The 26520-nt window shown below is 45.6% G+C and overlaps 1 long non-coding RNA gene across 1 annotated transcript; it reads left to right on the top strand.

Moving 5' to 3' along the window:
* Positions 1–21708: 21708 nt before the first annotated feature.
* Positions 21709–25358, top strand: LOC140215367 (uncharacterized). Its single transcript, XR_011892327.1, has 3 exons — positions 21709–21802; positions 22781–22908; positions 24978–25358. It is a non-coding gene; the product is annotated as an uncharacterized lncRNA (long non-coding RNA).
* The last annotated feature ends 1162 nt before the right edge of the window (positions 25359–26520 follow it).

Below are 26520 nucleotides of genomic sequence, written 5' to 3'. Positions count from 1 at the left end.
CTTGCCCGAATGGCTGGCAATATCCGTCTTGCGTGGCGGTTCCTACTCCCACGGCCTTTTGGCGCCCGTTGATCAGTGCTTCGCCGACTCGAACAATGCCGCACCGTGATACACGCAGATACGTGAGCACAGAAAATGCGCATGGACGAGCTCATAACGGCAATGATGGTTGTTGATCATGGCATTTCCAGCCGGATGACTATTATTTTGCTAAGAGAACGTATGGAGAAACCAAGGTAGGCGGTAAAGCAGGAGTTGATTTGGAAGTCTAAGTGTATATTCATCCCACTAAATTAAACCCGAGTCGGTGAACTAAATGTAGGCGACTATGATAGCGGCAAACACGGTTCACAATCGTTACTCGGAGAAGTTGATAGGCAACAATGGACGGTTTGCAAAATAGTGAGTGCCATCTGGCGCACAAAAGGCAAAGCTGCAGCGCTCTGCGCGCGAGAGTATGAGGTTAAAAAACGAGTTTTGTTTCTCGGCTGCTGCCTCGCCTGTGCCGCGGCAACCGCGCGTGTTCATTGCGCCAAAAATAATTCAAGACGCCGTCACTCCATTCCAGTTTTCGTACATGTCATGGACCTCCGACTTCTCGAAGCGTACCATTCAAACCGATTGCGTGTGGGAATATCTGCTTTCTCTAACTTCCACTATTCGCCAGGCTCATCGAGGCTCGGCACTTAAGGAAGATTACGTTAAAAATATCGTATATTTGGAGGCTGCTCATGTCAGCACGGGACTGATGCGAGTGACATGCACTCCTCCAACAAAGAGCAGAGTGCACGTCGTCGAAACACACTGACGATGTGTCGCCGCGTGCCCACACTTGGTTTCGCAGAGTGGCCGCGCCCAGCGACTACCGTGCAAGGCCTTGTGCTCTTTGCTGCCGACAGAGTATAGAGAGAATCAACTCTGTGTTCATTTAACGACGACATAATTGTCCAGACGCTAAAATGCTCACGACAATAAATGCTTTATGACTAGTGGCGTTTTCATTGCAAGCGCCGTAGGCTGCGGCTTCGACAACCGGGAGCTGGGCTATACCGACTCGAGCGATCGGCGGCTGCCGACAAAGTGAGCGCGCCGAGCGTGATGCTCCGCTTAAGAGAGTTTACCGTACTAATATGGCCCAACTGCAACAAAGCAAAGTTTCACGGAGTTGTTCGTCTTATTACGACGGTCCTTTTTCGCGCACGGTAAATACGGGAAAGTCTCAGGCGCGCCGTTCTCTCGACTGTATGCACTAGCGGCCACCGATGAAGACGGTAAGCCTTGCTCGCTGGCCGTGGGTGTCGCCGGTTACGAAGAAAGAAGCTTCTTCGTAATTGAACGCATAGTTTTTGCTAGAATTTTAGCGCATGCATCAATATTAAGAGGCTAAATGAAAAATACACTTGGCTATCTGTACACTGTCGGCAGAAAAGAGCAAACCAGGCGAACTTCGTCGCACGGTGGTCGCTCCGCGCTGCCCGTCGGCGACAGCAACTGCCCTCGGATAGTGTGTTTCGATCACTTCAGTGGCGTAGTACGAGGCGCTGATTGTCATATGAGGCCCACTTTCGACATCACTTTATAATATTTATTATAATTACTTGTCAGCGACAATTGAGTGACACCGCTGTGCTTTCGCAAGCGCTGTCCGTCCTCGTCCATCTTGAGCTTTCCACATTCCGGCAAAATGCGGCTGCCTTTAAGGGTGTCTCGAAGCTTGCAGGCCGAAATAACCTCGCGACGCTGGCATATGACAATTCCGTAGCAGCAAGTAGCGCGATCAGAACCGGCTTTGCGAGGAGCAAGCAGGTTTTGTGCTATGATGGCATCTCCGGCCGTCGCTTCTCCATGCTGCTTTCCTCGCCGGAGAGCTCTTCTCGGACGGAAACTGAAGTAAACTCGTGCTCCGTTTGCTAGTGAAGCACTTTGTGTACAATACGCAACACAACTAGCCGGCCTTTTCACGAAGATACCGCGATCAAACCCACCACAAATCGTCGTCTCAAGGCGCGCTAGGGCTGCGTTGGCTTTTCGTCTGTTTCTCGTACCAAACCATGTAGAGGGCACTCGTGACAGCTGTGTTCGCGCATGCGCAACAGTATTTTTGCAAACCATCCATTGGATTGCTGTTCACAGAACGTTGTGCAGCACTTTGTCGCCATATTGTTAAGTCTAAAAACGGCAAAGGGCATTCCTTAGGTGCTTCCTACGAGGCAGCGCCCTTCACCTGCGGCCGCCCAGATTTCAACGCAGTCCTGGTGCCGACTGTTGACGGCTCAAGAAAGAAGCTCCCTTCAAGGTGGCAAGGACCACCGGATTCTGTACGCGCGGTAACCACCGTGACGACCAGGCTTCCCAGGTCGCTGCAAGCTGACCGTCACGCAGAGCCCACAAATTGATGCAAGGGGTCAACGTCTTGCTGTGGAAACGGCGGTGACTTCAGGTTCCCAGATTTCCACGTGGTTGCGCCCTGTGCAGGGGCGAGTGAGCAACATTGGAGGCAGAGTCCGGTAGAACGGTGCGACGTCATGGGAGAGATTTTGTGAACGGTTTGACGATTATGATTTGCCGAGACACAGCCATAATTAGATTCCCTAGTCACCTAGGGAAGACGACTGTCTTCAAAGTGGACACCTTTGGTGTAGTATGTCTTGACGTGTCCTGATGTGTGCTCAGACATTTAATGTTCTCCTACATGGGGTGGCCTTCCATATCTGGAGACAGTGTAGGTAATGTAAAATAAACGATTTGCCTTTCACTCATACTCCCGGACGTATTCATCCCTGTGCCTGGAGTATTCTTAGCCTAAACGCTACTCAGAACCGCCGCAATAGCGATAGTTCGACGATGTGCCACATGCATGCTTTATACCCCGTAACAGGCAGCTCGTAGAAGCCATAACACTTATGACGTATCGGCATCTTATACCACGACCGCTTCGGACAATCACTGAAACACTACAGCATGCAGTAAACGATCACTGACGTCGCAGTAAAGGTGGAGGAAGCTCGCGCAATACACTACTCTAAATATTGCAGCATACGCCTGATGCGACGACCACAGTGAAGCATGTGCACATACCTGAAACGACATCTGTGTCATAACCATCTATCCCGCATGCAGAATACACGCCCTATGTGCTGCAAACTGCCCTTCGATCCGCCCCTCCAGCAATACTTGACGATGCACACGTTTTTAGGGGGCGGATTGAGCCTTCGGCTTCCGCTGTGCTGTACACTACGAACTTCTGCTTTGGATGCCAAGGCATTAACGCTGTTCAGCTACAACCTAGACCGTAACGGGCGAGTTGGGTGCGAGTCGCACAAAAGTTTCAGTTCAATGATGCCCCCTTCAGCGTTGCCGCCATTGACACCACAGAACGCTTGCCCACAAGCCTGGCTTCCTCGCTTGCACGTCATACCCGCATCCCGTGTCACATAAACGCCGCGGCGTGTTTACATCTGCGCGCTCGTCTTCGTTGCGCCATGTGCGACGACAGCGCGAGCCGAACTAAGTCGACGTTGGCGCCAGTGCTAACGTGTGCGCCGGCGTATTAAACACCCGCATTCTATAGACAGTTTTTTCATGGGCGCCACCACAATGCTACGCAGTGGCGCCATCTATGGACAGTCGGCATGCTGGCTTGGGCGAGCGCTGCGTTTTGCAAGGCCGGTATACGCTCGGCGGTAGTTTCTGGCGTTTGTTCTCGCGCTCGTGCGGTCTATTTAGTATGACGTGGCGTCTTCTACGTTGAAAATGGTATTGTGAGACGAATTGAAGTGGTTTAAGTCGGTATGGCCGGACTTCCTGCTGGCGTTGAGGCGGACGGAGTATGCCGCGCGATGTGTGCGCGCATGGTTGAGCCTACAATTAGCCTCGCAGATTAATTGTACATTTCGGAAAGTTCCATTCACTAATGTGACCTCATTGCAGTATTATCCTCTAGTTCTCAACTGCGGTTTAGGAGAGATGAAACATACGCGACGATCGTAACAGCGTTCGGCTACGATAGGAGCTGTTATGTTATACTTTGACAAACGTTCAAACTGTTAGCTGCAGATAACATTGCGTGACTACTTGGTTCGGTGGATGAGGTTTTCATTGATGAATAAAATTGTTTTGGTTAGTAATAAAAGCATACCTTACAGTGTGAATTAAACTTGTCCAGCCAAGCGACCATTTACGAACTGCGTGAGCTTCCTATACAGTGGTAGGTGCTGGATTACAGATACTTTTGTTCTATACAGCGCATGGTCCAAGCATACGGCATCAACGTTTATAGATCTATAAACGTCGTTTGACGTGACTACGCGAGGTGGTCGCATTGCGGCGTTAGCCCATTTTCTCTTTCTCTTTCGATAAAGACGATGATAACCGATTTTTTTTTGGTTGTGTTCGTTCCCTTTTCTACGACGCACTCACACGTATTACGAAAATTTGGCCCTCAAAAATACGCATCGCATTCTTTTTATGCGATCCATCTCATATATTATAGCCTTACAGGGCAAAACGGCAATGCCGAAGCACATAGTTTATACATACGTTGTGCTGGTTCACCAACCTCAGTGATCGCTGTGTTGAGCAGCGCCACGTGCCTCATGAAGGTCTCATAGCTGCATGAATGCGTGAGAACGATGCCGGTGTATCACGAATATTTGATAGCGCCTGCCGCTTAGATGTTTCGTGGTTGCCTTAGGTTGACCATACACGAGCATGTGCTCTTATGTTTTATGTTATAGTCCCTACGCCAAGCGATCAGATAGTGAGCAGGTTTACCATTTCATACTGGTAATGCAGAGTCACCGGTTCTCTTCGTTCTATTAAAACCGATATACGCAAAATAGTTGGCAACACATACACACACCGCGGCTGATAATACGCGTCATATGTTTGCGGCCCCAAGAGATTTCCGCGTACTGTAGTTAGCGGTGCTCCGAAAGGCCTCCCTGACGACCTTACATGAACGGACATGCGTAAATTTCACAAAGCACGGTCTAAAACATCTTGAAATCATTCCGCAGCACGCGACAGCAATACTTTCAAGCAGCGCCGCACCGAACCGCACAAGCCAGAGAGGAGGAAAGGCTCGCCGTGCGCCCTTTCCGCCTCACCCGATGAAACGGTCTATAGCTGTTCCTAGCAGCCTGATTTTTTCACTGTGGCATCGTGTGTCACAGGAGTCATAGCACACAGACACCTACGAGTATAACGTACTTACCTATTGACGAAAAAGGGAGAGCATTTTGCTGTCTCATAGCTGTTTGGCAGATTAAAAAAAGAAAGAAAAAATGAACCTGACGCGCAGCGAGTTCGATTGCCTATCGCGGTCGCCGCCTTTCTATGGGAGCGGAATGTAAAAATACCCGAATAACAAGATTTGGGCGGGCGTTACGGAATGCCGCTTCGGGAAGATTAATCCAGAGCCCCCGTTTAATACGACGTTCCTCAGCACATACCCACGACTTGTAGGAGTTAAAAATCCACTCATAACAATCGAGAACAATAACAGAATCTGTAGAAATCGAATATATATATATATATATATATATATATATATATATATATTGCGCGTCTAGATTTGTTTTTGTTTCTTTGCGTCCCTGCACCTGCATGGTCTCGGCAACACTTACGATAGGCCCTTACCAGGTTACACGTTTTTCGCAGTTCCCGCTTAACCTGCGGAAAGACTGTAAATGTGGTCACAATTTGGTTACAAGTTGTGTGATCAATAATCCATGCGGACGTTAAAATCTGCATCTCAAGCCCAGTGCAACATATCGAACGCGCTGGCGCCAAACGAGCGGGCCGAAACAATGCGGCCGACGTAAGCAGTGCCGAGCGGAGTGAATGACGAGCGGGCAGGCGACTGCGAGCGCCGACGGCGGGGCTGCTACAACCAGAGTCGGCAGCTCAACATGCGGAACAGCCACACCACTTGCCATGCACCGTACCTGCGCATCACTGCGACTTGGTGCACGGATTCAGAGAGCGAGATCATCACTTCCAAGCGACGGCATTTGCGCTAGCGTGCGACGCGGAAGAAATGGGTCCCCGGAAATGCCCCTAGGGTGGTGCTGGACTGTTTATTCCCAAGGGGTCTCAAGTACGAACCCGAAGACCCTGTGCATGGCCACTTGTTTTGAAAAGGAACTACAAGAACAACGGCATAACAGTTGCACAAATGCTGATCTATGCCGGCGGGGGCGCACGAAGGCGGGAGCTATCGGTGACCTGCCAGAACCAATGATCGTTGGGTTTGTGCCATGGGAGAGATTGCTGCCGAGTTTTAGACCAGTGAACAACTCCTGGGTAAGACTCCGCCCGAACTCAAGACCTATGAACAGCTGCTGGGAAAGAGTACTGTCAATTTCTAACCAGTGCAAAATTATTGGAAAAGTGAACTCTCACTTGGCTGGACGTTACTGTGCATTCTAGTGTGAAATAATATTTAAAGAGAGGATCCAACCACTGAGGGACCGACAAGACGAATATTAAAGATCCGACCAACTTTCATGCTTGTCTTGAAAATTGTTCTAATTGAGCCGAGCTTAGCAGGTGAACAGGAGCAGTGTTAGAAGAGGAACCTCGGAAGCGTAAACTGAACTACGCATAAAACCAGCTACTACCAGCCGCGTCAAGCTTCACAAATCCACCTCTGCTCTTTGTCTTGTTCGCTTGTCTATCTATCTGTCATTTTTCCGTGTGGTTTTGCAGAATAGCTGCACTTTTAAGTATGAACAAACTAAAATACAAAGAACTTAGTCAGGAGTGGCTTCAATGAAAAGAGATAACTCATTCTAAGTAACTTTCTCTTTGTTCGCTTTGCGAGATTTTACGACACGGATGCGCGATGTAAGATCGTAATGCTCTCGTCTTTTCTGGAGTAATCAATTCTATTGCCTGCCCAGAGAGTAACGTTGGCTGTCATTCGCAGGAAGCGCAAAGAGTAACAGAAGGCGTCCGCACAATACAAACTAAAAGTGTCAAAAGTTCTAAAAGTTATGCGTACGTTGTCGGTGGAGTAGTTATTTATCGCATATACGAGGCCTTTACTAGATTACATGCACTCTACCAGGGTTAGCATAGATGTGGTCTACCACCCCCAAAAGGAGTAAAAGTCGTAGAATATTTTAGCTCTATTGTTCAGGAGGGAAGTAGCAGCCGCAGAGCTGATTTCAATCTATCGCAGCCAGTTAGAGTAACTGCTGTACAGCTGTTGCAGCAGGTAAGAGAACCTGCAGTCGTGCTGATTATACATTATTCCGGATAGTTGAAGCAGCTTTGCCCCGGCTTGTAAAAGAGAATTATAACTCGGTTTCTTTCAGAAATTACAGGAGCAGGAACGTCAGCTTTTGAAGAATTGTACTTATGATTACATACATAGCAGTGCTTATTCCAGGCTCACTACTTTATTGTACGTGCGTGAAAAGCCTAAAATGCCACCATCAGCTTCGTAAAACTTAATTGTATGATCATGCCTTTCAGGCTTTTGAGATACGCGCACTCGAGGTCTGCAGTAAGCACTACACATATGCAAGTGTAAATACCGTCCTTTAAAATTGAACAAGCCGACACTTACAATTTGTGAAACGATCTTTTAGGCGCCATTCTCTGTCTAGCAGTAATGAAGCTGCACCAAGCTCAGAAATCTTGTAAATAGCATTGCCAATGGCAAAAAGAAAAGAAAAGAAAGACATAATTATCAGCCCCATCAGTTAAAATATAGCATGAATAAAAAAACAAACACAATTAAGACTTGCACATTTTACATCGCGGGTTTAATTTTTGGACACTTCCACATTTTTACAAGGCTTACACACAGCTTTTCTTTCTGGTATAGAAAGCCCACTAAATAAGAAAAAAAATATCATGACTACGCGGCCACGTGGCACGGGATATACCGGGTGATGATTTCTAAGTTTTACAGAATTTTTCACAATCACCAGTGGCTGATAGCATAATTCTATTACTTGAGCTGGAATATTCAATGACGCGGACATTACTTGCAATTGAAATCGAAACACATGTTGAAATAATTACCGGAAATTCACTAATTAACTTCTTATTGACATACTTTGCGACAAATATTGCAATTTACGAATTTTTTGCGGGTGAGTCTGCAAGGCATATCCACTTAGAATTAAGTTTCTGAATGACACCATTTTGAAGCTATTCATTGCGAAAGCGTGCGACGAAATACATGGGCGTTCCAGTTAATTTGTGCTTCAGTGCATAAAAGAACGCTTTGTTTAAAAAAAGTAAATGGTGAAAATCAGCATTTACTACGATTGGCTACGGGTCCTGGTTCACGAAGATGCAGACCCCTTCTTCGCTGTTCATCGTTTCGCCAACCCCAGGAGGATGCTTGAGGCATCGACTGAGTTCCTTTGGCAAAAGGCACGAGCCTTCCTTTCTCCAAAGAAGGTTTGCCACATACAGGATCAGTCTGTGAAGAGACTGGGAGCGACTTCACTTCCCCCGCACGTCAGAGAGTTTTGAACAAAGGACCAAAGATTTCTTTCGAGCCCATTCAAGAGAGGCTTCAACTTGTAACCATGATAAGGCGTTTGGAAAACCTTGCCGGTAAAGGGGATACAGAGCGGGCAATAAGTGAAGGAGTGCAATGCCTGTAGCGGCGCATAGTAAGTAAATGTTCGCGCAAAGAGCCACTCCTTAGGAAGATCGCGAAATACTTACAAACAGAAGGCCTTATGGTTATTCAATGCGACAAAGAAGTAGGATTGGTGGTGATACCTCAAGGTCTACTCAAGGGAAAAACCACTGAAGCAGTGTCCAATAATTGTAAGGCAACGAAGAACTTCAACCCGAGCAAGCGCAAGAAGGAAGCGGAAAAGCTCCTCAAGACAGGTAGCCTTGATTCGATCGGAAAGACTGTCAAGAAAGCTGGGGGCGTTTCTCAGCGGGAGAACACACAAGCCGGGTTACCCACTTCGGTTCGGAGTTTCGGAGAGGAGTACTTGACAGTGCTACATCGGGAGCCACCCTCAGAAGAATTTGAACACCCTGACAATCAACGATCCATTCGTGGTCGCAAGTTCTAGGCAGGTCGTCAGCCTTCTCAGTGAAAGTTTTCCTCCTGCAACAAAAACGTTCTCAGTTTGTGTGAAAGAACTCTTCTATGTATTCCACATACTGAACTCTATAGCGCAGTTATGGAGTGCATGGAAAGAAGTGGTGAAACGAGGCTTCACAGTGCAGAAGGCATCAGCACAGAACACTTCCTTGAACTTTAGAGCTTCTACTTGAATTCAGCCGCAATAACTCGTGATGGAAAGTATCATGTGCAGAAGAAAGGTGTGTGTATAGGGTTGTCAGTGGCGCCTATTGTCAGTGATATGTTCCTTGCGTCAGCTGACCTCTGTTTGAACGGTAGCCTTTTTGATACTGCCGTACTGCGTGTACTCCGGCACGTAGATTACTATTTGGTTTTCGTACAGACCTCTAGTTGCGAAAATTTTGAGAAGTTTAATTTCAAGACTGACCATGTTTGCTGGCTGTACAGTCCTAGAACGACGAAGTCTTTACTTCCATATAACAACGCTCATTCCAAGCTAACCAAGAGGGCAATCGTTGCAATGTGTTGCCGCTCAGCCGCTACTGCAGGAGTCTTGTTTCCACAACTTCGAGATGAGTTTTGCGCTCCAGAGCAAGCGCTTCGAAAGAGCTGGCTATCCCTGGTATTTAATTACAAGCGTAAGTAAACGTATCCTCCAGGAACTTAAAGGGGTTGAGCGACGTAAAGAAACCTTCGAAGGTGTTAGGCATCTTGTGATGTCTTGCGTGCTCCGTGTTTCCCATAATGTTAAGAAGGTAGCGAAAGGTACGGCATTACAAGTCTTTTCAGCCCCCTGCAAATTACCAAGTGTATGTACGATGATATGCAAAGTGAAGAGAAGATGCCTGTGAGACAGGACATGTCCACTTTTTCACAAAATGTGTTAAAGGGGTGGTTTACCAAATTCCTTTGTCATGCAGAGTTTACATGGGACACACTGGTGGTTGCTTCAACGAGGAAGCAAGAGAACATGATTTGGCGGTGGGCTGCAATACAGGTGGTCATTTAGATATATATAGCAGTAACTGCAGGTGGAAACCAGTATCCGAAAACACGATTCTTTTTAAAAGCGGAAGATACGCTGCAAAGCGAAATTTCTGAGGCCAATTGCATTGCCAGGTGCACAGAAAGATGCGTGAGCGTGCCACCAGTGTCCTTGACGAAGCAAGAACTGTTTCTTGGATGGAAAAGAGAAACATTGGGGGTGTTTGTGTATTGCACATTTGTAGCATTTCGTGGTGAACGTTTTTTTGCAATTTGTCCATTTCAGGTAAGGTGTCTGTTGATGGGCATACATTTCCACCCTTGCCAGTTATGGTTTGCTTAGATGTTGAGATAGCGTGCACGCGCGTGTTCAAATTAAAAAATCGACAAGTGCGAGTTGACTGGACTTAGTGCGTTGATAATTGAAAGTTCCATGTTATCAAGTTTTTCTTGTTAAGGGCAAAAACGATACTCTGTGAAACTTGTGCGCCACGGGTTGATGTTGTGCATATATAAGCGTATGTAACGGCTTCTGAAATGCAGTTGGAAGTTTGGAAGTTTGCGCCCGTACTGTGTGCTTGTGTCTTTCTTGGCCCATGTTTTTTGATCAACTCGTGAAGGTTTTCAGCTCTGAACCAACTGGCCCAAACAAAAGTTTTATTGCATTGTCAGAGGAACAGCAGTGCATCTTTACCGCGAGTCTCATGGCACATACTGATCAAGCCCGGCAGAAGCAGATGTCCCAGGGGATTACCACGGAGAAGGCGCTTCCTTGAACTTAAGGTCGGAGAACTTACCATCCCGGAGCGCCCCAGTATCAAAATATTGGGGCTAGACTTTCAGAACACGCTGCGCTGCGGGCTCATGTTAAAGAAACTCCAGAGGGCGACCAACTACACATTACAGCTCATTCGCCGGGTGGCTAATCGGCACCACGGCATGGGCGAGGGCGATCTGCTTCGGCTTGTGCAGGCATACATAACCAGCAGAACCATGTACTCGACACCATATGTCAAACTCGCAGCCACGGACTTAGCCAAATTAAACACCATGATCCGACGAAGCACAAAGGCAGCCTTGGGCCTTCCGGACCACGCGGCCACCGCAAGGCTAGAGGCCTTAGGCATGCATAACACGATCGAGGAGCTCTTAGACGCTCACCACACAGCCCGAATCCGTCGTCTCTCGCTAACCCCGGCTGGCCGCACAGTCCTCCGGAAGCTCAGTCTCGAGGCTATCCCCGAGGGGACAGAGTACATTACGATTCCGCGAAAGGTCGTCAGGGGGCATATTTATGCCCCACCTCTACCCCGCAACATGGACCCCGAGTTCCATCAGGGCCGTCGGCAGGCACGCAGTGAAGCCATTTGGCGACGCTACGGCTCGCAAGATGGAGTGCTTTACACAGACGCAGCCAGACACCCTCGGGGTGACCTCATGACCGCGGTGGTAGCGGATCACAACGGAGGACTGATAGAATATACAACAATCACGGCTGGCCGAGTGGTGGAAGCGGAGGAAACCGCGATTGCCATGGCCATGCATGCGGAAGCGAATACCGTCATCAGCGACAGCAAGCAGGCCATCGGCAATTTCGTCCGTGGTAGAATTTGCAAACAGGCGTACCATGTCCTCACACGACGCCCCCTAAGCGGCTTGAAAACCCTCGTGTGGACCCCCGCTCACGCGGCTGTGCCCGGCAACGCGTCGGCTCACAGTTTGGCTCGAGATCTCGCGCGCTGAGCCTCGTCCGCGGATGCGGACGGCGTGAATGAGGAGGAGAGACACGAGGAACCCTGCGAGACCTATTATGAAATAGCTCATCGGTATCGCTTGAGGCATCGCGCGCTTCCACCACCGGCCAAGCAACTCGACAAAACGCAAGCGGTCGCGTTTCGGCGACTTCAGAAAATTACATACCCACACCCAAAAGACATTAACAAAATCACAGGGGGCAGGGAAAGCGACAAATGTAGGCTATGTTCAGAAACAGGAACAGTAACACACATAATGTGGGAATGCACCTCGCTCCCGTTCTCTCATCCCCCCGTCAGCAGCGAGACTGACTGGACAGCCTGGCTCAGTTCCGGGGACGTCGACCGACAACTTGAACTGGTGGACTGGGCGGAAAAGGCCAGGCAGGCCCAGGGCCTTACTTGAGCCCTAACCCTCAGCCACGTCCCTCTTTACCCTTCCCCCTTTCAATAAAGTTTATCACCACCACCACCACCATGGCACATATCTCAAAAGCCATGCCATCCTCAAAATTTCTTCCTATTGGATGTACCTTGTCAACTCACCAGCTACGATTCGCAAACTCCAATATGCACCGTAAAGCAACTCAGAAATTAATTAGTGGTTTTTCGTCAATTAGGTGAATTTTTTGTTTCAATTTTTGATGCATGTGATGTCCGCCACTTCGGGTAATACTGAACGCACACTAGAACTACATCTGGCACAACCGATTTGTATGAAAAATTATGTAAAGCTTAATATTGATCACACCGTTTAGCAGGTCGACCAAGCAGTATTAGTGAAAGCGCAATCTGTTTATCGGTTACCGGTCCGAGCAAAGATAACAGCCCACGTGTTTTATCCGCAACGCATCAACAGATTCAAGTGATTATTGCGAACTGACCTTAATGAAGCAGCGCTTCTATGAGCAATGAGCCATAGATGAACATTTGGAACTTGACGAAACATTCCTCTTGGTCTCAGAATCAGACCCGGAACCATATGAGCTAATCAGATGACCATCAAATCGAAAAGCGAGGTCGAATTAACTGACAATCGGAGGCACTGGACACTGAATATGGCAAATCAGTTCTGCGGAAGCTCAGAAGATGTAAGAGGTTTGATTAAATGAAAAATTGTCAAGAACCTTACTGAAGCACAAAGCTCCACAAGAAACCGATGCCTCTTTTCCTGAGAAATTGCTGTGAGTTTTCTTTAAAGCTTTCTGTTACAAGTCGGGCGGATGGCATTTTTCCCTTTTACGAACGATCCCCCACTTTGCGCGCTTCCGCAGAACCGATCTGCCAGCTCCGATTCCCGGTTGAGTTCCGGTTCGGTTAGGCACTTTGATTGCCGCGCAGTGCCGTTTTCATTCGACAGGCACTGCTGCGGCTCAAAGAGTGGCGTCGTGAAAGGCTTTTTTGGCGTGGAGTTTTTGTGATTACGAAGGTTGGCTTCAGCGACGTTGCTGCCAACAATTTTTCACAGGAATGAGATGCGTGAGCCGACTAATTACTTTTCTCTGCAATTTTGACATTTGTAGTGATATTACTATTGAGTTATAGGTATTGATTACTTTGCAAAACCCTAGAAGAAAGGCGGCAACAAGAGAGGTGCTCGATCCAGTGCGTCTGAGTATCGTAGGCAATTTATTGCGCACTGTGATGGCACAGAGCACAATTTCTGTAGTCAGGCAGGATACGTTCGATGCAGGTGAGTGTGTATCGAAGACGTGAATCGAATTAAATTGAATACTTTATTGAAGTGTGCATCGTAACACTTACGCAAGGAGGACAAAATGCAGCAACACCTGACGACACTCTCCCACATGGGACGACGGTAGCACGCAAGCTGTGACAGCAGAACAGAAATGTAAATCTAGTAGATTCAAAGTAAATATTCCCAAATAGACAATGCACAAGAGACAAAGTACAATAACTCATACACACGTGAGAAAATAACCAAGATATGTATAGAAAAAAAGAACATTGTGGCTATGCATCACTAAAGGAAAACAAGCATTAAATACTACAATTTATATAAACGTGAACTCACAGCTGACTTAAATAGTAAGCTACAGTAAGCATAAAGATAATACCAATGCAAATATGACAGCCCCAGGTGTCATGTGGCGGAAAATGGCAAGGAATACTCATGGCATGCATTTCAACTTTCGTTAGCTAATACTGCACGTATGCGAGTGGCGTTCATAAAGTTCGTATTATTGCCATGAAGTAACAGCAATTAATCAATGCGCTTAAACACCGTCACAGACTCTGTTTCTTGTCATTCAGTATAGTTCGACAGCATTTAAATGATCTGAGCCATTGCACCACATTGTCATGAGCTGGGGCACTGTCACCGTACATGGCCACCAGCTGGGCAGGAATATATTTGGCATGTTGTCCCTTGAAGCACAGAAAGCATATCACTACTTGTGCTTGAGCGAAATTTCCCAATGGACAGTGCCATTTTAACGCGAAAGGGTTAAGGGCTCCGCGTTGCAGAAAATCCGATGTCGGCGCCGGGCGTCGCTTGGCGAACAATCATTCTGAATCACAATCACTCCACGGGGCTCACACCTTATCGTTTTGATGATCGAGACGTGTTTCGCCAGTACTATATAAAAGGTAACTTCCATATTCTGCTAAAGATAGAAGGACGTGCGCTCATATTGATGCTAATCATGTGGGCCTGTTTTAAGTTTCTAGTACCGATTATAGGAGCGTTATGAACGCCCCTCGTAAGCGCTTTCAGGAGCGAGCGTCTATGTTTGTGTGTGACTGCAGGTAACGGCAGGTGACGAGGTGCGGGAGAGACGGGAGGACGTGGAATATAAGAGAGAGAATTTTGACTCAATGTGTGGGACAACTACTAACGGATATCAAAAATACACGGATGTCGAAAATTTTATATAAAATCACCATCAACAATCACCGATTTCTCGGTGCTGTTAAGGGAATGGAGAATGTGGTTAGGGTTATATCAAACACGGTGCATAGAAAAGGTAGGGGAAAAATATTATTCCTTTAACATGTAGGTCAGTGAACGAAAGTGGAATCAAGTGGCGCTGGAATGGCACAGGGCGCCTCGCTTTAGAGGTTTGATTTACTCTAATACATCAGTGGGCTGTTCGGCATCGAGAAGGTGCCTCCTTTCTCGTTGATGGCCTGGAGTTCTGGAGCACACCGATATAATGCAGCGTCATCTGTCGTTGCATAGTAAAGCCATTGCTGGCAAGGGGAGACACTCATGGCGCCTGGGAATGGCTTGGCAATCTCAGAGGACAGGCTTAAATTGCGGGAATGCGTGCTGCGCTCGCAGGTGGTTCACGTTGCGTTGTGCTGTGTTCCTAGTGTTCGTAAATACGTGGGACCGTTAAAGGCACAGTTTAAGACACACGAGTTGAAGGTACAGTTCAGTAACATAAATAAATAATACATAGATACACTCGCACGAAAGAAGCGGAAGTGTTGCGGACAGAACATCAATCGTAGCAGACGATATAGTGGATGAAACCTGAATTCTCTTGCACTATTATTGTCGTCTGCAAAGGTTTTTTGCCCATTTTAGGTAAATGCTTCTTTTTACTGCACTTTCAAAGTGCAGGGCTCATTAAGGCAGAGAGTTGCGTTTCTAACCGGCTGCTGCACTGATATAGTTCGAAGCAGATTATTAGAACACCTTCTGCAAGCAGACGAATAACAACCCATAATTCTGTTCAATCACGTTGTTGTTGCATTGCCTGATGTAACCTGAGCTCTTGATAATCGATACCACAACGTTACGCTCTAGTTTGAGCTCGTTTTTTATATACACGACGATTAAGTGCTACATTTACGAGAACTGAAGTAATATAAAGTGTTGTTTACTGCGAGAATCACACCGTTCGACAACGCGTTTAACGTTCTTGCTTCTTTCTTTCTTGGTGTTGGGTCGCACAATAGTCGAAAACCGAGTAACAAGCAATGAGGTGTAAAAAATGAATGTCTTATTTTGCTTTAACAAAATGAAATTGTGCTTAAAAATTCTAATTTTGTACCCTGGGCACATAGGTTGTTCGAAGCGCCTCTTTAATGGCATCGCTGCAGAAGGAACCACCGTTCGCCCATTGCATTTCTATGCGGATGACACACTGTCTCATTCCAGTTCACCATACCAAAGTAACTATATGCAAACCGACTTCATTGCTGTTATCTACAGTGATGAAGACTGACGAAAAACGAAGGAAGTAAATAAACTTCTTTGCCGTGGTTTTCGTTTAGAAAATACAATTTTACCTGCAAGAAAACAAGATCGCTTCAATACATTAAATACATTGTGAGATACAAAACACAATATGAGGTAGAATAGAGAACAGTAGAATAGAGAGCCGGTGAAAGGCAGTCTCGCAACAAACAATAAAAACAGTGCACAACACCGCACCTATTGAATGGCGGGCTTTTCGGTATTGAGAGCCATCATTTTAAATGCACCGACTTTGCTTGGACTCGTCTACATGTTTTTCACATAATAACACAGACAACGAATGGGCCACTAAGCATATCTGTGAATGAAGACAACACGTACATAATAATTCTGTATTAAAAGAAAACAAGCAAGGTTCTTATAAAGATAATTGCAAACAAGAAAACAAAATGATCGGCCAGTTATGCTAAGTATCTTAGCACTTACTCCCTCTGCAAGATACCTTTTTTATTTTGCAAGTGAAACATATAGCGAAAACAGAGCACAGAGACAGGTATTATATAAATGCATTCAGTAAATTTTTGTAAACGTTCTTTGTAACGTTGTACAGTTACTGACGATATCGCACTGTGAAGAAGTAACCTAATGCAGACCGCCACGGAAGAAAAAGCGAACTTTAGAAAGGTGACGCTATATTGTTCGCCTGGTTCTCAAGTATGAAAAGGAAATAATCTGCTGCTTCCACATCAGGGTGTGCTCGTTTTATTGTCTGTACTCCTAAAAGATATTGACACGTGTACTTATTTTTATCGGACAACCACGTTTCGCCGCCTAACAAATGTAATCGCACAGCGTGGGACGAGCCTGCATGTATCCGAAGTTTTTGGAAAGTTATCGATGCTTCTATCCGCTGTCTGTTGTCGCCGAACCTTATGTTATCTGATTTCATCACCTGACGCGAATGGTGTAGAACTTTGTGGAAGGCACACGGGTCCGAATGATTAGTCTGGAACATTCGACGACTGTTCTTTAAAACCCGACGCGCTTGACCCGCTGATCAGATGTCCGACGATCGCCGACCGTGTTCGCCGCTATCGTTGTGCTATAAGTGTAGCCTGTTTTTGTGGGCACAGGTTCGCCCAATAAAAGCTAGTTTTGTATTCCACCGTATTGCTGCTTTCTTCACCGTCACTACCACGTGACAATATGCTAACATGTAATGTAGAATATTCATTGGCGCTTTTGCGGCCCCAAAGATGTCTCACGGCTTATCGCACGTAATAAGTTCACGTCCATTTGCAAATGGCTCACAATACTTCCACCCTTCTAAAGGTGCCATCAGTATTTTCACTTGCAGATGTCGAGATCAGTCGCAACCTCCCGAAAAAAAGAATGGTGAAGCAGAAACATTTTAAACAAATAAGTGGCAGGCTGTGTGAAGAAAAGAGCAGCCGAATACATTACGGAAATGCTTCGGATTGCAGCGTTTCGGGTTTCTGTAGGGTTGGTCTGGCTCCGACATTATAAGAATGCAATTCTGGTGCGCGACTAGTCTTTACTGATTCCTCAAACCTGCAGATCCTTGGCGAGCAGAGCTGGCACCATATTGCGCGCAGTACAGTTACAGTAAGGTACACTAATTTTCGTTTATTGCGTTTCTCCTCCTGATTAACTGATCGCGTCATTCAATTACATTACTCCGAAAATAAATAGCAGAAATACAGATTGAATTGCCCGAGTGGTGCTAGTCGGACTATTGTATTCGACGAAGCCGTCCAGAACGCTCTCATACTAAGCTGTTGGGTGCAGAGCAAATGGTACGTAGACGTAGCGGTGGTACAGGACACACCCATAGCACTGTACTGAACGTCTTCATGGCGAGATATCAAGAAGCCGAAATCAGAAGCCCGATCCTGCGAAGCCACTTGTAATGACTCTGACAAGCCACTACTGATAAAAAGTAATGTGTCAATTACGTTCAACAGGCATAACAATGCCAGGCAGGCACGTTTGGTCTACTTGTGTTCATAAATCTAAAGCTACAATACGAGAACAAAGCACAGTGGATAAAATTGGTGGCATTTGTTTACTTCAATTACCCTTCATAAGCATGTAAAAAGATTGCTTTTAAGGTTGGACTGTAAGGCACCCTGAATAGAAAAGAATGACGTACTTGTAGTACGAACATGCGAGAAAAAAAGAATAAAGAAAAGGAAGAAGTGTCCCGTTTCGCGCCTTCGGCTGTAAGGGCTAGCAAAATTTTAAACGTTTTCATCGTGCTAAGCGTAAAGTCGTGCTAAGCACAAATCTGGGCCGCGGCAGCCGTATTTAACTGGGTGCGAAATGCAATAACGCCAGTGTACTGTGCATTAGGTGCTCGTTAAAGATGCCCATGTGGTCAAAATTTCCGGAGTCCACCCCCTACACACTAAACATTTTTACGCCCTTATGGGTGTTAAGAGGGGTGCTTTCTGCATTTACACCCCTCTCCACACCCTTTTAGCACCCTTTTCGGTCAAAACACCCTATCACAAGGGTGTATACTACACATAAGGTGCGACTTTGCTAGAAAAAGGGTGTTAAATCGACGACTGAAGGGTGTTGAACGCATTGATGCATAAATCTAAGTAACGTGTACACGTACACGCATTGAGCAATGTGTGTAGGTACTGCATTTTTAATGATAAAGCATTTTATGGCCTTTCAGGTAGGAAAGATGGCGTTCTCCGCAACAACAATCCATACGGGACCCTGCTCATGCCAATCTTGTCATTTCCCTTGAAAGCATTCAGAAAGCATTCAGAACCGCGCCGCCCTTTTATTCTCTCAAATTATTCACGTCATTTTAGCGTCACGTCCATGAAAAGAACACTAGGTCAACCTGACCTTTGGTTACGTCGTAGGTACCTTCGTCTGTGTATTTTTCATAGAATATGGTACTTTAACCCTTCTCTTAAAGAAAATATTTCACCACACCAAGTTGTATCTCGTCTCGCATCGACCATCAACACAAAATTGATGTGCCATTCTTCCTTTTCGCCAAGAACAGCCACTGAATGGAACCGCCTTCCCGCCTCCACAGTCTCAATTTGTGACACCACTAATTCAACATCGCTGTTCAAAGTGTCTTACAGTTTAATTTTCTATTCTTGCCCTGCACATGAAATATTGTATACTTTCACCCCTTCTTTCTGTTGTGTCTACTAGGCCTTGAAAGTATATTATACATACTTTAAAGGCCTAGTAGACACAACAGAAAGAAGGGGTGAAATTGCGGCATTATTGAATTATTTACTCATAATTGCTCATAATTAACGTTGTTCTATTTACTACCTTCTGTATCACTACTGACGTCATACAAGACGCTGATGACGTCACATTTTATTGCTTTATTATACAAAGCAATAAAATGTGACGTCATCAGCGTCTTGTATGATCAGTAGTGATACAGAAGGTAGTAAATAGAACAACGTTAATTATGAGCAATTATGGGTAAATAATGTGAATTAGGGTGGAATAAATTCGGTTAAGGTTCGTACAAACTGTAAGTTGCAAATTGCAAGTGTACATCCATGAAGTCATTAAGTTTTCGAATTCCTAAGTGACTGTCGATCTTTTTCTAGAATTCTGAAGTTACTAGCATGACGGCCACTCCAAAATGTATCATCAAGAAAAGGTACGCACTTTCACATACAATTTAATTATTACTATATTTCGTGCTCACAATTATATTATCATGCAATTAAACACTTCTAAGACTAACTGCAGTAGCAGAATCAAAACGCGCGAGCAACTTGGACAATTCTGCACGAATATTTCGGTGCCCTTAAAAGCCCAACAAGAAGTGGCGAAATTAAATAAGCTGTCTGGATATATTGCTGAACAAACAGGGACGTGCTATTAGACGAGCCTCTGCTCTACAATGGCATCAACGTACAATTTGCTTGGTGAAGCCATAACGAAGACATTTATAGCGGCGAGATCACGCTGGAAGTTCTCAAATCCGAATCTCCACGTACCTTGCCTAAGTTATTCAGAGTTTTACTAAGCTACTGGTCTGCCTTCTAAGCGCATCCTCGGACACAGTTTGTAAGGCTTAGCCTATATATTAGGAGCTGGTGTCGTCAAAGCTGTAATTGCTTATCCACAGCATACGCTCTTACAAACGCATTCTTCACTCGCCTCATGAATGCTTACGCGTCGCTGTCGCACGACCAAGATGTGAGGGTCTTTATCGAGCCAGGATGTCGCTGTAACTACGCTGTGACCTCGCAAGGTTGCTTCGTTCGGACGCAGCGAATAATCTAATCGCACCAGCAGAAGAGCGCCGATCGTCTCGCTCACGGTCCCGATTTGCGTACTGTACCCTCAGTCATGCAGCACAGACTGCGCCCCCCCCCCCCCAAAAAAAAAAAACATGGTCGGCACGAACCCTAGTAGCAACTACCCGCCTCACCGCTCTTGTTGGAGACCCCAACGAAGCAGCAGCTAACGGGCGGCCATGCGAGCAAGCAAACCTGCCAGAATAAACGTTCAATTTGCGCGCCCTCCCCCTGCCCAATGAAAAGCGACCGAAAGTGACGGGAAGACGCTGTACAGTCACTTTAGCGCGCGGCACGATGGGAAGGCGGAAGCTACGCCATTATTGCATTCTTTAGCTACGTGAAATGCGTTCGCGTCTCGCGCTGTGCGACATAATTTTAAACGTGTGATTAGTTTTGTGCGCGGTGTAGAGAAAGGTGTGGCCCGTGCTTTGTGTATTACTCGTGCTCCACTTCAAAGCAAAGCGTTCGTACGCACTGGAAGGTGGATCCACGGACGCTGAGACGAGCAGTTGCAACGTGCCCTGTGTCGGCGGTCGGTAGTACTGCCATAATGGAAATTTTCAGGCAAGTGCCCATTTATTTGGTATTTCTTTGGTGGGTTACGTGTTTTTGTTCGCTCTAGAAGTATCTTACTGTGATCTCGTAGCATAATTCACTAATGTAAGAGCAAGAGCAGCTGCACTCCTAGTAGGGCAAGTTAACTACCTCGATCGTGCCCCGTCTTACATCGGGCGTGATGCGCCTGCATAGTTACGCTTTTCTCAGCGCTTGAACGTTCATAGATGTGCTTCTTTTGTGCGTTCAGCGCGGCTTCTTGTAATACGGTCGTTCGCACTTAAGTTAAATGTGGTCGACCACTTTTGCGTCGCGTAGAAAAAGGACGACTGACTTTGCCACCTTTCGAAAGAACTGGCGCGGTATTGGTTCTCCTTGATGCGGTCGCGTGCTGCTGTTGCGGCTTGCCGGGCGCCTTTAGCATGTTTTCGGCTCGCTTTGTCTGTGCGTGTGTGCGCGCTCGCGCTCGGCTCGATTTGTGTGTGTGCGTGCGCTCAGATCAGCTCGCTTTGTGTGTGTGTGTGTGTGTGTGTGTGCATGCGTGCGTGCGTCTTGCGCGCGCATACATGCCGGTTTGTATGGGCCGGCGTGCTTGCGTGTGTCTCGTGCGTACGCGTTTTGTGAGCATGTTTCTGTGTGGGTCACTGTGTGTGCGTGCACGTGTTAGCGTGTCTGCCTGCATGTATGTGTGATTGTTTATCAATGTGCGCGTGCGTGCCTTTGTGTCTGCGCTTTGAGAGTGCGTATATTTGTGTGCGCGCGAGTGCGTTTTGTGTGCGCGTGTATGTATTGAATAAGGCCGGTAAAGTTTTACTCGCAATAAAACTCTTCCAATTTGGTGCAGCGAGTGTTGCCGCCTGAAAGCCGAGTTTGGTTTCAAGCCAACCTGGACGACTGCTGTATGAGGCGCTGTTTCTCAGGAGGATCAGTGGGAAGGCGTCAGGTATACGCTTCCACCTTTTTCCCGCCTCTGCCCTGATGAATCGATATCCTTGATTGTTATTCTAAAAGGAACGTTGCATCCAGAGCACAAATAAATGATTAAGAAATCTGGTAGTGTGTTTCGCCATTACACTAATTCCCATCTTAAAGACGTGAATTTCCCATTAGCCCACATTTCCGTTGATGCATACAACCGCTGAAATTGTGAACAGCAGGTTATTCAAAACCCCCCGTCCTACGTATATAGCAATTGTCTTCAGGAGCTTTAATGAATTTTGAAAATTTGAAGTGTTGTTGTTGCGCTTTAGAGGTATCATATGCAAGCTTTAGGTCGCTCCGGGTAGTTTGCATGCTCTTCGAGAGCTGTCGCCTATAGCCCTATTGAAATTCGTAACTACAGTTTGCAGCACTGGGGAAGCTAGAAGGCTTGTCCTGGATCTCGAGAAAGTGTTTAAGCTGGAAGTGTAGGTTGAGGAGTTTGGGTTGGTCACACGAAGGCTTTTATGCCTTAGCAGTAGGAGTGTCAAAGGATAAAAAATGCAGTGTGTCAAGCGTGGGAAGCTGCTTATGTGGTAGAGGCTTGTGCGTGTGTGTGTGTGTGCGCGCGTGCATGCATGCGTGCGTGCGTGAATTCGCTCCTCACAAGGGAGTGTGTGTGTAAGTGAGCTACTTCTTTGCTGGTGCTATTTGCCAAAAATTGGCAAGAAAACACAATAATCAATATAACTTGAAATAATAAGCTATGCAAAGCATGCTGGCACAGTAGCGACAGCAGCATATGAGCATACAAACATGCAGCTATTTGACAATCTTAATGCATGACTGCAACATCTGGAAGGAAGCTTGCTTCTTTTTCAGTAAGCAGCGCAAAGTCCATATTTTTTGCTTTTCTCGTGCAAACCAAAACGAGGCTCATTCCCAGTGACCTTGTCTTTCATTCTAATAGCATTTGTTTATCTTAGAGTGTTGTTTCTCGCAGGTCATGCTGATGATAGCATCAATTTCACAATGCCCAGCCTTGGTGCCCTCCATCAAGAGCAAGCCACTTGCGTTCGCCTTCAGGCAGATGGTTGATGTCTTCTAGGAAGCAGTTGGGAAGACTACATTGTAAGTAGATATAGGTGTGTAGTTTAATATAGTAAGTCAAGTTATAATTTAAATCTCAGAGGCTCCTTGGCGGCCTAAGCTTGATATCATATGCAGTTGTGTGTGTTTTTAAATATTGCCGATTGTAGTGCATGCTGCAGGTATGACTGCTGATCCAAAGCATACACTTGCATTTTCTTGATGGCCTTTCATAATGAGGATTTTCTTTGTGCAAGAATATTCACAGACGGGGGCATTCCAGCATGATATTCTTTATTGTGCATTCAGTGCTAATTTCGTATGACCTTCCTGCTACCAATGTTTTTGCAGAAAAGGAATATTTCCTTACTCTATGCAATGAGCTTATTTCCTCGTTGCATTACTCGTCTACCTTTAATTTAATCCCGTATAATTCTCAAAACCTTAATATTTGAGCTGTCTTTATTTCAAATACAATATTAAAATGCGCCGGATTGCAATCTAGACTGCAAGGGATTTGAAGAAATTAGAAGAAACTAGGACCTCTCATGGGTGTTAAAAAACATTTCCGCAGGCATTGCACCTATTTCTTGTACTGAGCTAGCTGCTCATGAAAATTGCAAGCATATGTCATTTCACACAGTTTTGCAGGATATAGCAGGCCTATCATTGTCACTAAGCACAACCTTTCCTCATTTGCATCATGAAAATCTGCCTCATGCTTAATTTGGGACAAGTCTTGAAAAATGAATGTTTCATAATTTTGAAACTACACAAAGTATTGGTTGGGGCTTGGCAGTTTTCAGACAACTTGACCACGTTGAACCTAGCCATTACAAGACGCGAAAAAAAAAAAAACATGAACAGGAGGACTCATTCAATCAAATGCAATGCTGTGGTCATTTTCCATGTGGTAAAATGTACTTTTTAGCGGGGGAGGGCGGGTAGCCAATTTACAACCATTGCGACTCATGCGGCTAGTGGCAACACAGGATGAGAAATGGTTGTGGCTCTGAGGTTCATTGAATATGTGAACACTTATATACAATCCCTCCCCACCCCCCAAGTGAAGGGTAACCGTGCAATATATTTTGGGCGGTAAAGATGATTTTTTTAGGAGACAAGAAATTTCAGGCTCTAGTTGAGGGGCTACACAAAGGAGGACCATGTATGTATTCGCAGAATAACAAACTGCTTAGGAGGGGTATCACAGTTTAGAGCATGAAGTAGAAAGTGGGAGCATGAGGAAGGATCATAAGTTTATTTAAACTTATGATCTTTGAGAATACTACTTGTCACCGTTTGCCAAGCTAACCCATTGAAAGAAAGGGGCCTGCTCTAAAAAAATAGTCAGCACATGCTAAATTTTCAAGGAAAGTATGCCGAAATGTCAATTCTTACTAAATTAGTAAATAAGAAATACACAATAAATTTTAGGATACAGAAAGGGTCTAATAAACTGCATTGGGGAGTTGGAGATTGTTGGGCTGGATGCATGTATTGCAGGGCAAATGATAATGCCAGTGGGGGTTCCCTCATTTTCATTTTGTGTGCACTCTCTGTAAAACTACTCTTTGTCTCCTAGTGTAATAATGTTGTGTAAAAACAGCCATTTTTTAATGTCTTGTGCATGTCAGTCTTAATGTGCCATATCCCGTAAGGTTCTCAGCTGCAGTACTTATAAAGTGTAATGCAGAGATATATTCCACATTTCATGTCAATTTTATATTAAGGTCACATACACACTCTTGGACGAATTTCTGTTGTTGAGAGATGTCATTGGTAGTGTCCTTAAATTTTATTCACTCTTATTTTCTATGGTGAAAAGGCTACTGTAAGTTTATTTGCTTTTGCTGCTGTATGTGCCTTGTATTCACAGTGACATAGTGGTTTAGTGTTCACAGTAAATGCAATTCCTAAATTCGCAAAATAGAAATTTCTCCTACCTTTCACCGGTCTTGCCCAGTTGCCTGAGTTGTTCATTGTTCCCAGTCACATTAATTAAGTTTGTTACTTTCAGGAGCTTGTTGCCTTATCAAATTTTCCACAGTGCACATGTGTAATTGCACAGACTGAACTCTCATGATTCTCTTCTTATTTTGCTAATGCAGGATGCAAGATTCCAGCAATGCCATGCGCTGCATTTATTGGTCAAGATGCTCAGAGAATGGAGTGCCTGCACCTCGTGGTGAAACGTGAACATTTTTTTTCTTTTGGAAAGCTAAACGTCATTTGCTGTATCAATTGCATTCTTGCAGCTCAGATGTGTACTATATTTTTTCTAATTTTGAATCAATTAATATTCACTGTTCAGTATAAAAATGACGTACAGTGTGAAGGACAAGGACTGCGAGAGACGACATACACTGCGCTGACTTCAAACAATATTTTATTGCGTTGCCACATCGTGTGTTTATACACAAGAAGGGTCATGCGCAGAAAATGAAAGGCAGTCACAAGGGGTGTTCTAACAGCAAGTCATTGTACTAAGAACATGGGTCACTTAAAAAAAATCACAATTTCTATCTGTGGAGATACAAGACTTTACTAGGGGTCAGCGTGATAGAGGGGGCACTAACGCACACACTACCCATTTTTTCTGGTGAAATAAGCTTCAATAATGTACCGGGTGAGCTGTGTCTCGCTAGAACTTGCGTATCTTCAAAGAGGGGCATGCAGCGGCAGTCCCGGCAATGAATGCCCGAGTGGCCTTGAACAGTGTTATGGACGCTATAGTGTACTCTTAAACGATCATTTAGGCACCTGCCTGTCCGTCCAACATATTTACTGCCTCAAAACGGGAATATGGTAAACCACATTCGTTACACATATCGCAAAACGTTTTCTGTGCCCGACAGAGCAAGAACTCTGACACGATTTAGGCGCGTTTACACGCTTACAGAGCTTTGCCAGCTTTACCGGGGCTGAGAAAAGGACTGGGATTCCTGGAGGTTGCCAAATCTTTTTTTAGCCTATCGGAGACATCATGCACATACGGTAGCACTGCGAACCAGCCTTTCAACCGGCTGGTTCCTTGACTGAGTGCGCTCATCATGTTTTGTGCCCTTCAGAAGCTGTTCCGCTATGGCTGAAATTAAGGCCAAAGGGTAGCCAACCCAAGAAAGGCGATCAACCTGTGAAGCAAGACTATCTTGCATTTCATGTGAGCAAGATTTATTGAGGCTGTTAACGAGGCAAATCTTTACAATACCTCGTTTAACAAGCTTTGAATGTGCAGAGTTAAAGGGCAAGAGTGACTTCTTACTTCTCGGTTCAAAGCACTAGCCCACCTGTTTATCTGTAAGGCACTGCCTGAGATCAAGAAAGTGCAAAGAATCATCAGTGGGGACCTCATTTGTTAGTTCTAGAGGCTACAGCTCTTAAAGATCCCCAAGTCTCCCAAGCAGCAGGCTCAAAAGCATGATCAGTGCAATCAATAAATACCAGGTAGTCGTCCACAAACCTGCACACTTTGACAACGGGAGACGCATCTAGGTGACCATGAATATTTCAATCATGATTAGCTAGATAAATATCACTCAGTGGCAGCGCCAGGCATGATCCTGCACAATATACAAATAAATGGTGTTTGTATAGGATCATGCCTGGCGCCGCCACTATGTTATATTTATCTAGCGCATCATGATTGCAATA

This window comes from Dermacentor andersoni, chromosome 1 (assembly GCF_023375885.2).
Source record: "Dermacentor andersoni chromosome 1, qqDerAnde1_hic_scaffold, whole genome shotgun sequence".
In the NCBI taxonomy this organism is placed as follows: Eukaryota; Metazoa; Arthropoda; class Arachnida; order Ixodida; family Ixodidae; genus Dermacentor; species Dermacentor andersoni.
The sequence above is the reverse complement of the archived record's forward strand: the minus strand, read 5'-3'. Positions and strand labels throughout refer to the sequence as shown.